This window comes from Tamandua tetradactyla, chromosome 1 (genome assembly GCF_023851605.1).
Source record: "Tamandua tetradactyla isolate mTamTet1 chromosome 1, mTamTet1.pri, whole genome shotgun sequence".
Taxonomy (NCBI): domain Eukaryota; kingdom Metazoa; phylum Chordata; class Mammalia; order Pilosa; family Myrmecophagidae; genus Tamandua; species Tamandua tetradactyla.
This window is the reverse complement of record NC_135327.1, coordinates 113,287,527-113,300,589: the sequence shown is the minus strand read 5'-3', so window position 1 is coordinate 113,300,589 and position 13,063 is coordinate 113,287,527. Positions and strand designations below refer to the sequence as shown.

The following is a 13,063-nucleotide window of genomic DNA, read 5'->3' as shown; positions in this document are numbered from 1 at the left end:
TGTGATTGTAGCTGGAGCCATTGATTGTTTACTTGGGATGGATTGCATGGTGTATGAATAAAGCTGTTTAAAAATAAACAGAAATGTAAGTGCTGGAGAAAGTGTGGAGAGAGAAGTACCTATTTACTGTTGGTGGTGCAGCCTGTCTAGAGGGCAGGGTGATGACTCCACAGGAGACTGAGTATAGGGTTGCCACACGATCCTGCAACCCCGTTAAGAGGAATACACCTGGAAGAACTGAAAGCAGAGACACGAATGGACATTTGCACACTGGTGTTTACGGTGGCAGTATCCACAATTTGCAATGGATGGAGGTGGCCTAAGGGTATATCCACTAATGAATGGAAGGGTGAACTGTAGTGTTTATATACAATGGAATATTGAGCAGCTGCGTGAAGTAATGAAGTTGTGAGGCATGCAACAAGAGGAATGAACCATGAGGACATTATGTTGAATGAAATGAGCTAGAAACAAAAGGACAAATATTGTAAGGCCTCACTAATATGGACTAATTATAATGTGCAAACTCTCAAAATTGAACTTGAGAGTGCAGGCTATCAGGGGATAGAACATGGGCAGAGATTGGATACTCAACAATTAAGGAGTACAGAATGTTCAATAAGGCTTATAGTAAAGGTTCCTAGACTGTAAGCTTTTATATCAGTCACATTTTTCCTCAGTTTTAACTTTTATTTCTAAATTCTGAGTTGCTGAGCTGTTCGTGTATAACCTGGTCAATTCCTGGAACTTTGGGTATCTGTGTGAGACCTGAGACTCAGACTTAGAGTTCTGCAACTCTGAAAGTCACCATTTCCCCCTACAACAACTGTTAAAGAAGCTGAAAAAGAGATCATACTTTAATTAGAGATATGAATGAAGGTGATCTGGTTAGGACTACAGTAAATCAGAATATGAGGTAAAGAATGATAGTGACTCTATTTTAAAACTTCAACTTCTGTGCGAGTCCAAAGGAAGAGATGTTTATTTTGTTCAAAAGTTATATTTTATGTGGTACAAAATTTGTATTTTCTGTAGTACACTATCTAACATGTATGGTTAGTTTATTCAAACAACCTCATTACATGGAAACTTGAATAGGGAATGAGATATTGTTATTTTGTACAGGCCAATTTAATACCCAAATATATCCCAGAATAATTTGGGCAGAAAATAAAAAAAAGTATTTCCAAAGTCCCCTTGAGGGGCTGGCGAGGGGGAATGTGGAAATATTATACTTCCTCACGTGGGGAATTCCTCATATTCTCTCATGCATTAGAGACTTCCAATTTAATAAGCCAAGCCCTTGATCTTGGGGCTTACCCTTATGAAATTTATTCCCGCAAAGGAGAAGCTAAGCCTACTTATAATTATGCCTAAGATTCACCTCAGGAGAACATCTTTTTTTAGCTCAGATGTGATTTCTCTCTCTAAGCCAACTCTGCAAATAAACTCACTATCCTCCCCCCTATATGGGACATGACACCTAGGAGTGTAAATCTCCCCGGCACCATGAGACATGGCTCCCAGGGATGAGCCTGGCCCTGGCATCATGGGATTGAGAATGCCTTCTTGACCAAAAGTGGAAAAGAAATGAAACAAAATAAAGTCTCAGTGGCTAACAGATAGAGTCAATAGATAATTTTAGAGGTTATTCTTATGCATTATGTAGATACTCCTTTTTAGTTTCTAGTGTATTAGAATAGCTAGAAGGAAATACCTGAAACTGTTGAACTGTAATACAGTAGCCTTGATTCTTGATGATGATTATATAACTATATAACTTTTACAGTGTGACTATGTGATTGTGAAAACCTTGTTACTGGCATTTCCTTTATCCAACTCTTGGGCAGATGAGTGAGAAAATAAAGACAAAAAATAAATGAACAATAAGGAGTGATGAGGAGTATGGGATGTTTTGGGTTTTCTTCTTTATTTTTATTTTTTTGAGGAATGAAAATGTTCTAAAATTGATTTTGGTGATGAGTGCACATCTATATGATGATACTGTGAGCCACTGATTGTATACTTTGAATGATTATATGGTATATGAATATATCTCAGTAAAGTTGCTTTAAAAAATCTGCTAAAATATTGCTTAAGCATTTTATTTGGAATGCTAATTCCTTCCCAGATATATATTGTGTTACATCACACCAAAGTTCTTTCAAAGTGAAGCCTATACTTGGTACTACTTTTTGTTTTGGAATGCTATTTCCTCATTTTGTTGAGTCAACCCCTACTCACTGTTCATATCTTATCTCATGTATTACTTCCTCAGAGGCACCTACTGTGATCTTTCTGACTAATTCCAATATCCCTATTATGCATTCATCATGTTTGTTTTGTTGATTGCATCATCATATGTTTCTTTCATATACTAGACTTTAAGTTCATTGAGGGTTGGGGCCATGACAGTTTTTATTCATTATTAGATCCTCAGTGCTTAGCATTGCTTACCATATATTAAATGCTCAATAAATGCTTTTAAATGCATAAATGAGTAAATATTTAAATGTGCTGAAATATATGAATATCTTAACAGAAAAACTGGGCTTCTTTTATTCATGGTGGTTGTGGCAGCTTGAATTATGTACCCCCAGAAAAAGACAATTTATTAATCTTAATCAATTCCCACTGGTGTGAACTCATTATAACTAGGACCTTTTGAAGATGCTATTTTTTTTTTATTAATTAAAAAAAGAATTAACAAAACAATTAGAAATCATTCCAATCTACATGTACAATCAGTAATTCTTAATAACATCACATAGTTGCATATTCATCATTTCTTAGTACATTTGCATCGATTAGGAAAAGAAATAAAAAGACAACAGAATAAGATTAAAACAATAATAGAAAGAAAAAAAAACAAAAAAAACAAAAACAATAAACCTATACCTCACATGCAGCTTCATTCAGTGTTTTAACATAATTGCATTACAATTGGGTAGTATTGTGCTGTCCATTTCTGAGTTTTTATATCCAGTCCCGTTGTACAGTCTGTATCCCTTCATCTCCAATTATCCCTTCTCTTTTTTTTTTTTTTTTTAATTAACGGAAAAAAAGAAATTAACCCAACATTTAGAGATCATACCATTCTACACATGCAATCATTAATTCTTAACATCATCACATAGATGCATGATCATCATTTCTTAGTACATTTGCATTGGTTTAGAAGAACTAGCAACATAACCGAAAAAGATATAGAATGTTAATATAGAGAAAAAAATAAAAGTAATAATAGTAAAATCAAAACAAAACAAAACAAAACAAAACAAAAACCTATAGCTCAGATGCAGCTTCATTCAGTGTTTTAACATGATTACTTTACAATTAGGTATTACTGTGCTGTCCATTTTTGAGTTTTTGTATCTAGTCCTGTTGCACAGTCTGTATCCCTTCAGCTTCAATTACCCATTGTCTTACCCTGTTTCTAACTCCTGCTGAACTCTGTTACCAATGACATATTTCAAGTTTATTCTCGAATGTCCGTTCACATCAGTGGGACCATACAGTATTTGTCCTTTAGTTTTTGGCTGGATTCACTCAGCATAATATTCTCTAGGTCCATCCATGTTATTACATGGTTCATAAGTTTATCTTGTCTTAAAGCTGCATAATATTCCATCGTATGTATATACCACAGTTTGTTTAGCCACTCTTCTGTTGATGGAGATTTTGGCTGTTTCCATCTCTTTGCAATTGTAAATAATGCTGCTATAAACATTGGTGTGCAAATGTCCGTTTGTGTCTTTGCCCTTAAGTCCTTTGAGTAGATACCTAGCAATGGTATTGCTGGGTCGTATGGCAATTCTATATTCAGCTTTTTGAGGAACCGCCAAACTGCCTTCCACAGTGGTTGCACCCTTTGACATTCCCACCAACAGTGGATAAGTGTGCCTCTTTCTCCGCATCCTCTCCAGCACTTGTCATTTTCTGTTTTGTTGATAATGGCCATTCTGGTGGGTGTGAGATGATATCTCATTGTGGTTTTGATTTGCATTTCTCTAATGGCCAGGGACATTGAGCATCTCTTCATGTGCCTCTTGGCCATCCGTATTTCCTCTTCTGAGAGGTGTCTGTTCAAGTCTTTTTCCCATTTTGTAATTGGGTTGGCTGTCTTTTTGTTGTTGAGATGAACAATCTCTTTATAAATTCTGGATACTAGACCTTTATCTGATATATCATTTCCAAATATTGTCTCCCATTGTGAAGGCTGTCTTTCTACTTTCTTGATGAAGTTCTTTGATGCACAAAAGTGTTTAATTTTGAGGAGTTCCCATTTATTTATTTCCTTCTTCAGTGCTCTTGCTTTAGGTTTAAGGTCCATAAAACCGCCTCCAGTTGTAAGATCCATAAGATATCTCCCAACATTTTCCTCTAACTGTTTTATGGTCTTAGACCTAATGTTTAGATCTTTGATCCATTTTGAGTTCACTTTTGTATAGGGTGTGAGAGATGGGTCTTCTTTCATTCTTTTGCATATGGATATCCAGTTCTCTAGGCACCATTTATTGAAGAGACTGCTCTGTCCCAGGTGAGTTGGCTTGACTGCCTTATCAAAGATCAAATGTCCATAGATGAGAGGGTCTATATCTGAGCACTCTATTCAATTCCATTGGTCGATATATCTATCTTTATGCCAATACCATGCTGTTTTGACCACTGTGGCTTCATAATATGCCTTAAAGTCAGGCAGCGCGAGACCTCCAGCTTCGTTTTTTTTCCTCAAGATGTTTTTAGCAATTCGGGGCACCCTGCCCTTCCAGATAAATTTGCTTATTGGTTTTTCTATTTCTGAAAAATAAGTTGTTGGGATTTTGATTGGTATTGCATTGAATCTGTAAATCAATTTAGGTAGGATTGACATCTTAACTATATTTAGTCTTCCAATCCATGAACACGGTATGCCCTTCCATCTATTTAGGTCTTCTGTGATTTCTTTTAGCAGTTTTTTGTAGTTTTCTTTATATAGGTTTTTTGTCTCTTTAGTTAAATTTATTCCTAGGTATTTTATTCTTTTAGTTGCAATTGTAAATGGGATTCGTTTCTTGATTTCCCCCTCAGCTTGTTCATTACTAGTGTATAGAAATGCTACAGATTTTTGAATGTTGATCTTGTAACCTGCTACTTTGCTGTACTCATTTATTAGCTCTAGTAGTTTAGTTGTGGATTTTTCCGGGTTTTCGACGTATAGTATCATATCGTCTGCAAACAGTGATAGTTTTACTTCTTCCTTTCCAATTTTGATGCCTTGTATTTCTTTTTCTTGTCTAATTGCTCTGGCTAGAACCTCCAACACAATGTTGAATAATAGTGGTGATAGTGGACATCCTTGTCTTGTTCCTGATCTTAGGGGGAAAGTTTTCAATTTTTCCCCATTGAGGATGATATTAGCTGTGGGTTTTTCATATATTCCCTCTATCATTTTAAGGAAGTTCCCTTGTATTCCTATCTTTTGAAGTGTTTTCAAGAGGAAAGGATGTTGAATCTTGTCGAATGCCTTCTCTGCATCAATTGAGATGATCATGTGATTTTTCTGCTTTGATTTGTTGATATGGTGTATTACATTAATTGATTTTCTTATGTTGAACCATCCTTGCATACCTGGGATGAATCCTACTTGGTCATGATGTATAATTCTTTTAATGTGCTGTTGGATACGATTTGCTAGAATTTTATTGAGGATTTTTGCATCTGTATTCATTAGAGAGATTGGTCTGTAGTTTTCTTTTTTTGTAATATCTTTGCCTGGTTTTGGTATGAGGGTGATGTTGGCTTCATAGAATGAATTAGGTAGTTTTCCCTCCACTTCGATTTTTTTGAAGAGTTTGAAGAGAATTGGTACTAATTCTTTCTGGAACGTTTGGTAGAATTCACATGTGAAGCCATCTGGTCCTGGACTTTTCTTTTTAGGAAGCTTTTGAATGACTAATTCAATTTCTTTACTTGTGATTGGTTTGTTGAGGTCATCTATGTCTTCTTGAGTCAAAGTTGGTTGTTCATGTCTTTCCAGGAACCCGTCCATTTCCTCTAAATTGTTGTATTTATTAGCGTAAAGTTGTTCATAGTATCCTGTTATTACCTCCTTTATTTCTGTGAGGTCAGTAGTTATGTCTCCTCTTCCATTTCTGATCTTATTTATTTGCATCCTCTCTCTTCTTCTTTTTGTCAATCTTGCTAAGGGCCCATCAATCTTATTGATTTTCTCATAGAACCAACTTCTGGCCTTATTGATTTTCTCTATTGTTTTCATGTTTTCGATTTCATTTATTTCTGCTCTAATCTTTGTTATTTCTTTCCTTTTGCTTGCTTTGGGGTTAGCTTGCTGTTCTTTCTCCAGTTCTTCCAAATGGATAGTTAATTCCTGAATTTTTGCCTTTTCTTCTTTTCTGATATAGGCATTTAGAGCAATAAATTTCCCTCTTAGCACTGCCTTTGCTGCGTCCCATAAGTTTTGATATGTTGTGTTTTCATTTTCATTCGCCTCGAGGTATTTGCTAATTTCTCTTGCAATTTCTTCTTTGACCCAGTCGTTGTTTAGGAGTGTGTTGTTGAGCCTCCACGTATTTGTGAATTTTCTCGCACTCTGCCTATTATTGATTTCCAACATCATTCCTTTATGGTCCGAGAAAGTGTTGTGTAAGATTTCAATCTTTTTAAATTTGTTAAGACTTGCTTTGTGACCCAGCATATGGTCTATCTTTGAGAATGATCCATGAGCACTTGAGAAAAAGGTGTATCCTGCTGTTGTGGGATGTAATGTCCTATAAATGTCTATTAAGTCTAGTTCATTTATAGTAATATTCAGATTCTCTATTTCTTTGTTGATCCTCTGTCTAGATGTTCTGTCCCTTGATGAGAGTGGTGAGTTGAAGTCTCCAACTATTATGGTATATGGGTCTATTTCCCTTTTCAGTGTTTGCAGTATATTCCTCACGTATTTTAGGGCATTCTGATTCGGTGCGTAAATATTTATGATTGTTATGTCTTCTTGTTTAATTGTTCCTTTTATTAGTATATAGTGTCCTTCTTTGTCTCTTTTAACTGTTTTACATTTGAAGTCTAATTTGTTGGATATTAGTATAGCCACTCCTGCTCTTTTTTGGTTGTTATTTGCATGAAATATCTTTTCCCAACCTTTCACTTTCAACCTATGTTTATCTTTGGGTCTAAGATGTGTTTCCTGTAGACAGCATATCGAAGGATCCTGTTTTTTAATCCATTCTGCCAATCTATGTCTTTTGATTGGGGAATTCAGTCCATTGACATTTAGTGTTATTACTGTTTGGATAATATTTTCCTCCAACATTTTGCCTTTTGTATTATATATATCATATCTGATTTTCCTTCTTTCTATACTCTTTTCCATATCTCTCTCTTCTGTCTTTTTGTATCTGACTCTAGTGCTCCCTTTAGTATTTCTTGCAGAGCTGGTCTCTTGGTCACAAATTCTTTCAGTGACTTTTTGTCTGAGAATGTTTTAATTTCTCCCTCATTTTTGAAGGATAATTTTGCTGGATATAGGAGTCTCGGTTGGCAGTTTTTCTCTTTTAGTATTTTAAATATATCATCCCACTGTCTTCTAGCTTCCATGGTTTCTGCTGAGAAATCTACACAAAGTCTTATTGGGTTTCCCTTGTATGTAATGGATTGTTTTTCTCTTGCTGCTTTCAAGATCTTCTCTTTCTCTTTGACCTCTGACATTCTAACTAGTAAGTGTCTTGGAGAATGCCTATTTGGGTCTAATCTCTTTGGGGTGCGCTGCACTTCTTGGATCTGTAATTTTAGGTCTTTCATAAGAGTTGGGAAATTTTCAGTGATAATTTCTTCCATTAGTTTTTCTCCTCCTTTTCCCTTCTCTTCTCCTTCTGGGACACCCACAACACGTATATTTGTGCGGTTCATATTGTCCTTGAGTTCCCTGATACCCTGTTCAAATTTTTCCATTCTTTTCCCTATAGTTTCTGTTTCTTTTTGGAATTCAGATGTTCCATCCTCCAAATCACTAATTCTATCTTCTGTCTCTTTAAATCTATCATTGTAGCTATCCATTATTTTTTCTATGTTTGCTACTTTATCCTTCACTTCCATAAGTTCTGCGATTTGTTTTTTCAGTTTTTCTATTTCTTCTTTATGTTCAGCCCATGTCCTCTTCATGTCCTCCCTCAATTTATCGATTTCATTTTTGAAGAGGTTTTCCATTTCTGTTCGTATATTCAGCATTAGTTGTCTCAGCTCTTGTGTCTCATTTGAGCTATTGGTTTGTTCCTTTGACTGAGCCATATTCTCAATCTTTTGAGCGTGGACAGTTATCTTCTGCTGCTGGCGTCTGGGCATTTATTCAGATTTCTCTTGGTGTTGGACCCAGCAAGGTTGTAATATTTTTCTGTGAAATCTCTGGGTTCTGTTTTTCTTATCCTGCCCAGTAGGTGGCGCTCGTGGCACACGTTTGTCTGCGGGTCCCACCAGTAAAAGGTGCTGTGGGACCTTTAACTTTGGAAAACTCTCACCGTCCTGGGGGTTCGCTAGCCGAAGCGGCTTGAGCCGGCCCGGGGTCCGAACGCAGGGAGGGTTGCTGGTCGCTGCAGCCAGGGAAAGAGCCCGTCCGAATTTCCTAGTCGGCCCTGGGCAACAAGCGTGGCGGGAGGGCGCCAGCGGCAGCGGCCCGCCCGAGAGAGTGCACGTTCCCCGGGAGTCACGGGGTCACCGTTCTCCGCGGCCTGGGGGTTTCCGATCCAATTCTCTCAGTTGGTCCGGGGGCTGCGCGTGGTGTGGGCACCAGTCGCCTTGGTTTCAGGGGACCACCTCTCCAATTCTCCCAGCCGGCCCGGGAAGGGGGAAGGGAGTAACTCCGGCCGCTTGCCACCCGCCCGGTAAGGCCCGCGCGCCTCGGCGATCTCACCCGAGCTGCTTCTCTCAGCCAGCCAGCCGTTCCAGGATGGGGTACGCTGTCTTTTTTATCTCTGTTGTGGCTTTGGGCGCTTTCTGTATCGTTTCTACTCCCCTAGTAGGTGTCCTGGAGAAGAAACTAAGATCCGCGCGTCTTACTAAGCCGCCATCTTCCAGGAAGTCCCTGAAGATGCTATTTTAATTAAGGTGTGACCACTTGAATCAGGTTGGCTTTAATCTGCATTAATGGAGTCCTTTATGAGCAGAATGAAATTCATGCGTACAGAAATCCCACAGGAAGAGCCAGAAACTTGAAGTCAGTGGAATCCAGATGAGAAAGGAGAAAATGCTACCATGTGCACTGCCATAGGACAAAAAAAGTTATTGACCAAGGATCATGGGCAGCCAGCCAGCCAGCCTCATAATAACATAATCTTTGGGGAGAAAGCATTGTCTTGCTGACATTTCAATTTTGGACTTTTAGCTTTGCAACCATGAGTCAATAAATTCCCATTGTTTAGGCCAACCCATTTTATAGTATTTTGATCACAGCTGTGAAACTAAGACAGGTTTTGGTAATTGAAAGTGTGGCATTGCTATTAGGAATATTTCAAAATAAGGAAATGACTTTGGGATTGACTGATGAGTAGAGACTGAAAGAATTGTGAGGAATTGATAGAAAAAGCTTGGACTGGTTTGAAGAGACAGTTGGTAGAAATCTGGATGTTTAAGGTATTTCTGAAGGGGCCTTAGAAGAAAATGATGAATGTGCTATTGGAAATAGAGGAAAAGTGATCATTGTTACAAAGTAGCAGATAACTTGGTAAAATTGTGTTCTGATGTCTGACTGAAAGTGAAGCTTGAAATTGATGAACTTGAATATTTAGCTGAGGAGATCTCCAGGCTATGTGTGGAAAGTACCACCTGTTTCTCCTTGCAGTTTATAGTGAAATGTGAGAAGAAAGGAATAATCTGAGAATCAAAATGGAACCAGAAATTGATTATTTTGAAAATTCTCAGCCTATCCAGAGGGTATGTCCTGAGACCAGGGCAGAAGTGACTCTATCAGGGATCTCCTTGAGTTTTCAGGAAATGAGTTCCCAGAGAACAGGGATCCATGTGAGGATTTATCTGAACAATGCTTTTCTAAAGACATCATGGCTGAACATGGAAGCACTCAGCCATTTCGGTAGAATCAGGATCAGAAATGCAGTTATCCAGGAATGATCTATGGAAAGTTCTTTTGTCTGATGGTTTGGACCCCCTTGAACTATACACAAATATGACAAGCTTTTTGCAAAATTTTTTGGTTGGAACCACTGTTGATCTGGATTAAAAAGGACAGATAAGGAACGAATTGAAGGAAGAATCATTTCAAGGGCAGAACTGTGAAAGCAGAGGTCTGGGCCAAAAAAGATCTCCTTGGGCTAAGAAAGCAGGCCCACCCAAATGTGTGAAACAGCAGGTGTGCCCTTTTTACTTGGAAGGGGCTGGGCTTGTGCCCCAGTGTTCAAGGAGAGTGTCAGCACTGCAATGCTCAGAGAGGGTGGGGTCTGTGCTCTGGCAGTTTTGAGGACAGCCTTACTTCCATTCCAGTGCTTGTAGAAGAAGAAGCCTATACCCCAATGGGCAGTGCAAAAGTGTTTGGAAGGGGTGGGGCAGCCATTTCTGCAGACCTGGAGGACAAAGCATCAATTCACAGATGACTCTCAGACCTTGAAATCTAAAGGGGTTTGCCCAGCTGGATTTCAGCTTTGTTTGGGGATATGTGGCCCCTGTTTTCTTTCTGATTTCTCCCTCTTTGGAATATCTATCTTATGCCCCTCCCACCACTGGAAACAGATCATTTGTTTTCTGGGTTTCACAGGGCCGCAGAGAAATTTTTTCCCCAGCAGTTGACCACACCTGAGACTTTGTACTTAGTGGTTTTACTGAAATGACTTAAAGCTTCAGGGTTGTTCTGATGGAATGAATTTATTTTGCATATGGGAGGAATATGTCCTTTTGAAGTCCAGAGGGCATATTGTGTAAGTTGAATTATGTACCCCGACTAAAGACATGTTCTTCATTTTAATCCATACCTGTGGGTGGGAACCCATTCTAAATAGGAGCTTTTAAAGGTGCTATTTTAAATTCAGGCATGGCCAACTGAGTCAGATTGGGCTTTAATCTGGATTACAGGAGTCAATTGTCAGCAGGATGAAATTTAAGACATGGCGACAATGCCACGGGAAGTGCCAGAAGCCGGAAGTCAACCGAGCTGGAAGAGCAACGAGGGGACATCGCGTGAGAGGGCAAAGGTCAAGAGCACTGGCTGGCCAGAGGTTACGGTCCTGGGAGGAAGCAAGCCTCTGAAACTGTGAGTCAATAAATTCCTGTTGCTAAACCAACCCATTGTATGAAAGTCGTCATAAGAGCTGGGAAACTAAGACACTGGTCTTGAGAAAACTGGTGGAGATGTATGGTATGAGTGTTTGGGAGCTGTCGTTTTAGTTCACAGGATTAAAAATAAATTTGGCCTGATCTAGAGAAACCTTGACCTGGTGAGGAACAGATATTGGTCAATTTTATAGTTGGAGAAAGTTTGATTTACACAAGTTTATCGAAATCAAATAGAAAATCACAGGTTGAGACCATATTCTTAGGTTTCCCATTACTATTTTGATAAACAAAAAAGCACTCTGAGGAAAAGAAAATAAATTATTAGTACACTAAGTGTAGTAATACAGGAATATATTTGTAAAGTGAATACTTAGTTTTCATGATTACCAATAGCAAAACATGCATAATCGTTCTATAAAGTTCATATGTGCAGAGAGGATTCTCCGAAACACTTTGTTTTAGTAGTGTTCTATTCGGTATGAAATATTCATTGAGACCACTGTGTGTCTTCCCTTCCTTCTCCGTGCATCATTCTTCTAGGCACCTGCTTATTCTTTTAGTGAATGGCTGTAAAATATCATGGTGCTTAGAAAAATCTCTTTGTAAATGTCTGTCTTTGCTTCTTTAGCCAGGAGCCAAAAATAGCATGTGTTTCTGTTTTTGGAGTTCAACAAAAAGAGCCTCTGAAAAATACGGATGGTGTAGCTGAGATAGGACGGCAGTATTTTTCAGACACATTTTTTTAAATATAGAACCAGATGGTCTAGTACATTCTCAAACAAGTATGTCACCTATAATTTGATGAATACCTTCTAAACTAAAATAATTTTTTCAGTAGATAACAGATGGCATCAGTCAAAAGCATATCGAGATACTTTATGAAAAACTTGATGGCTCAAGTGATTTAACCAACAAGATTTTCTCCAATGTATTGAGCAGGCTTTAGGGGCTAAATTTGTCATCTGCATATCATTCAGCCTCATTTCCAAATTTCAGTCCCTGGAGAATTGAATTGGATGCAGCATGTTTTCTATGCTACCTATAAAAGTAGCAGATTTTTATAAATTCCAGTTTTCTGACTCTGTTTTTCAAGTATTTATTTAAAGAGAAAACTGCATATCTAAGTGTTTTAAAACACGACACAGTTTATGCTCAAAAATAAATATAATAGGACTGAACCAAATTTAACCTATGGGGGTAGAGGGTGTACTATTGGTGAAGTTTTGTTAGCTTTCCTTAAAACTGCAGGCACATTCATTTAATAAAAAAGAAGGAATTCTGAAGCGGCAGGTGTGGGTTATTAAACAATTCTTAGACCACGAGTAATTTTGCTCTGGCTTAGGCAAATAATTCTAATAGGTAATAGGGCCATGGTTCAGAAATCCCAACATATTGGTATATTGATAGGTATATCGAGTGATATATACACAAACATCAGGGGAAGGGGCAGTGAAAATAAGAATGTAATTTTTCTGCCCGCTTCACATCTATAAATAAACTGAGCTATCATAGTGGGACCACATAATTTCTCTGGTATAGAGATGGAAGTGAAAGGGGACGCTGCTCTTAGTTACAAGAGGTATATGCATATAAATTGGGACTGTCTCGGGAAAACTGGGATTTATCTTCACCCCAGGAATATAGAAGTAGGGCCATGAAAAATGTGTCCACTGCTTGCTGACTGGCTTATAAAGTGGCCACATTTGGACCACTTTTAGACATGAGTAGGTAGGTAATGCCAATGATCTTGTATTTTCTAGATATCTTTACTGTTTCCAGATGTTTT

General features: G+C 38.1%; 1 long non-coding RNA gene across 2 annotated transcripts in view; it reads left to right on the top strand.

The window, feature by feature from the left end:
- Window positions 1-13,063, top strand: part of LOC143651884 (uncharacterized) — a 115,443-nt gene that overhangs the window by 72,781 nt on the left and 29,599 nt on the right. For both annotated transcript variants that reach the window (XR_013160308.1, XR_013160309.1), the window contains exon 2: window positions 11,077-11,254. This is a non-coding gene — a long non-coding RNA (uncharacterized LOC143651884). The remainder of the gene's footprint in view (window positions 1-11,076; window positions 11,255-13,063) is intronic.